We start from the raw sequence: 3,617 nt of genomic DNA, 5'->3' as shown, positions 1-3,617 counted from the left end.
AAAAAAAAAAAAAATGTAGATGGGGCCAGGTGTGGTGGTTCATGCCTGTAATCCTAGCACTTTGGGAGGCCAAGGCAAGCGAATCACTTGAGGTGAGGAGTTCAAGACCAGTGTGACCAATGTGGTTAAACCCCATTTCCAGTAAAAATACAAAAATTAGCCAGGTGTGGTAGCACACACCTGGTAATCCCAGCTACTCAGGAGGCTGAGGCAGGAGAATGACTTGAACCTGGGAGGTGGAGGTTGCAGTGAGCTGAGATCATGCCACTACACACTAGGCTGGATGACAGACAGGACTCAATCTCAAACAAAAATAAATAAAATAACAATTTTTAAAAAGTAGCTGGGGTATGGGCGCAGTGGCTCATGCCTGTAATCCCAGAACTTTGGGAGGCCAAGATGGGCAGATCACTTAAGGAGTTTGATACCAGCCTGGCTAACATGGTAAAGCCCCATCTCTACTAAAAATACAAAAATTAGCAGGGTGCAAATTACTTGTACCTGAGAGGTGGAGGTCACAGTGAGCCAAAATCGTACCACTGCAACTCCAGCCAGCCTGGGTGATAGAGTGAGACTCCGTCTCAAAAACATAATAATAAAAAAATAAAAACTTTAAAAACCAAAACTTGTCTGAGATCAGGAGTTTAAGACCAGCTTGGGCAACATTGTGAAAACACGTTTCAACAAAAAAATTTAAAAATTAGCTTTTAGGTCTAAATCTGAAGAAAAAAAAATAGCTGGGTGTGGTGGCATGTGCCTACAGCCCCAGTTACTTGAGAAGCTGAAGCAGCAGGATTCCTCGAACACAGGAATTTGAGGCTGCAGTGAGCTATGACTGCACTCCTGGACCCCAACCTGGGTGAAAGACTGAGAGCCCACCTCAAAAAATAAAACAAAATAGCCAGAAGTGGTGGTACACGCCTGATGGCCCAGAGACATGGGAGGCTGAGGTGGGAGATTACTTGGGCCCAGGAATTCAACACTGCAGTTCACTATGATTGCACCACTGCACTCCAGCCTGGGTGATAACGCAAGACCCTGTCTCAAAAACAAAAAAAAAGTAGGTAAGTAGATATACTCCCTAGACTCGTTTCAAAACACGTATTTCACCCTTATAATATAAACACGAGTTTAAAGTGAAATTAATAATTTACCACCCCATATTTCCCTAACATTACCTTTCAATCTCCATTATTTACTTTTATAACCCAACACTAAGATCTGCTTTGGGCTTTCAAATGATGAAACAAATGCAGAAAAGACAAAAAACAGGAATCCCCTTTACAGAAAAACATAGTACAGTATTTCCTACAAACACTACAAAGCTATAAAAGTACTAATTTAAATGTCGAAAAAGAATTTTTTTAAGAAACAAATATTTTTAATGTCAGTTCATCAATCATTTGATCCTATTAACTTTTTTCAATGTTAGTATTTTTGTTTTTAGAGATGGGGTCTCACCATTATGTTGCCCAGGCTGGTCTGGACCTCCTAGCCTCAAATCATCTACCTACTTCGGCCTCCTGAGAAACTGAGATTACAAGGACAAGTCACCACACCTGGCTAAAAAACAATTTCAAAATCTGTATTATGTCATTAGACGTGTCAAATGAAAGATTCTGTTTCAGAATTAGATTTCAACACCCCACACACAGTTATGTCTACCCAGGAATATTGTTAGAACCTCCACTTAACTCTTATAAAACATTTACAAAGAATTCTCAGTAAGTAGTTTGTTCAATAATCGAGATATCTTTTATCACAATCTCCACCACAAAAGGCCTAAAGTACAATATAATACGAGCTGGATGATCAAAATTAAAAATTCCACACTTGAGTTTCTTCAGGAAAAAATACAGACTTATAGCTAAACTGGCCAGGTGTGATGGCTCATGCCTATAATACTAGCACTTTGGGGGACTGAGGCATACAAATCACCTGAGGTCAGGAGTTTGAGATTGGCCTGGCCAACATGGTGAATCCCCATTTTACTAAAAAGTACAAAAATTAGCTGGACATGGTGACACAGGTCTGTTGTTTCAGTTACTTGGGAGGCTATGCAGGAGAATCACTTAAACCCAGGGGGCAGAGGTTACAGCAAGCTGAGATCGCACCACTGCACTCCAGCCTGGGTGACAGAATGAGACTCTGTCTTTAAAAAAAAAGAAACAGGCCGGGCGCGGTGGCTCAAGCCTGTAATCCCAGCACTTTGGGAGGCCGAGGTGGGTGGATCACGAGGTCAAGAGATTGAGACCATCCTGGTCAACATGGTGAAACCCCGTCTCTACTAAAAATACAAAACGTTAGCTGGGCATGGTGGCGCGTGCCTGTAATCCCAGCTACTCAGGAGGCTGAGGCAGGGGAATTGCCTGAACCCAGGAGGCGGAGGTTGCAGTGAGCCGAGATCGCGCCATTGCACTCCAGCCGGGGAAAAAAGAGAAAAACCCCCGCTCAAAAAAAAAAAAAAAAAAAGAAACAAAGAAAACAAAATTTCACGCTTGAGTTTCTTCAGGAAAAAATAAAATAGAAACTTATAGCTAAACTGGACCGGCGCAGTGGCTCAAGCCTGTAATTCCAGCACTTTGGGAGACTAAGGCAGGTAGATCACTTGAGGTCAGGAGTTTGAGACCAGCCTGGCCGACACGGTGAAATCCCCTGTTCTCTACTAAAGACACGAAAGTTAGCTCAGTGCGGTGGTGCACGCCAGTCATCCCAGCTATTCTGAAGGCTGAGGCAAGAAAATTGCTTGAACCCAGGAGGCAGAGGCTGCAGTGAGCCGACCAAGATTGTGCGACTGTGTCCAGCCTGGGCTAAATAGCAAGACTCTGTCTCAGAAAAGAAAAGAAAGGAAAATTATAGCTAAATTATAATCTTTGCCACAACTAAACAGGTGTTTTAAGATAAACACAAGAAGCCATGTATTTGTTATAAAATAAATATGTTCCATGTGACAAGACCTAATTAAGTTTACCTAAGCTGAAAGAATACATCTTCATCCACAAATCCAAATGTGTCATGTAGTTTTGTAACCACCCCTGTGAAAACACGCTGCTTCTGAGGCTGGGTTTGCTGTTGACTGGACCTTGGTGTTGGATATGATACAGTTATTTGTGCTGTAGGCTGAGGAGTAGACAGGCTAAGGCTTGTAGGCAGTGCAACAGCTGGCTATAAAGCAAAACCAACATCAAATTAAGGTAATGATTTGAAATCATACAAAAATTGACCCATACAGAAATTAACCCAGAATGTTCAAAATTTTATATTGTTAGAAAACATACATGTACATCTTGAAAGTGAAAGTCAAGTCTAAAACTAAACTATAAATTATTTTTAACCTATTTCATCAAGCTCCCTTAGATAAGTATTCTTACTAATTCAAAACCCATACTAGCATAATAAAGGCTCAGGAAAGTCCTTAGTAAAGGAACTCAGCATTCCTTAAACTTTGACCACAAAATTATTTTCTCATGAAATTTCTTTAATATCTTAAGACACTACTAATATGTTATGAGTACATTTAAGGAAACAGCATTTAAATAAAAGAAATTCTACAGTTTTTCTACTTAATTGGAAATTCTACTTTGTTGATGATTGAAAATATGAGTTAGGGGCCGGGC

At 40.7% G+C, this 3,617-nt stretch overlaps 1 protein-coding gene across 2 annotated transcripts in view; it reads right to left on the bottom strand.

Annotated features, from left to right (window-relative positions):
• The window catches only part of CCAR1 (cell division cycle and apoptosis regulator 1), a 48,864-nt gene extending 45,293 nt beyond the window's left edge, over nt 1–3,571 (bottom strand). The window contains exon 1 of one of the 2 annotated variants that reach the window (XR_004262161.1): nt 2,972–3,571. The gene's annotated coding sequence lies outside the window, so the exon portion shown is untranslated. The remainder of the gene's footprint in view (nt 1–2,971) is intronic. The other variant, XM_032256160.1, reaches the window with a different exon arrangement.
• Nucleotides 3,572–3,617: the final 46 nt, after the last annotated feature.

The sequence above is a fragment of the Sapajus apella genome, unplaced genomic scaffold, assembly GCF_009761245.1.
Source record: "Sapajus apella isolate SASKATOON/1434 unplaced genomic scaffold, GSC_monkey_1.0 scaffold94, whole genome shotgun sequence".
Lineage (NCBI taxonomy): Eukaryota > Metazoa > Chordata > Mammalia > Primates > Cebidae > Sapajus > Sapajus apella.
Note: the sequence above shows the minus strand (reverse complement) of the source record. Positions and strands in the feature narration are given on the sequence as shown.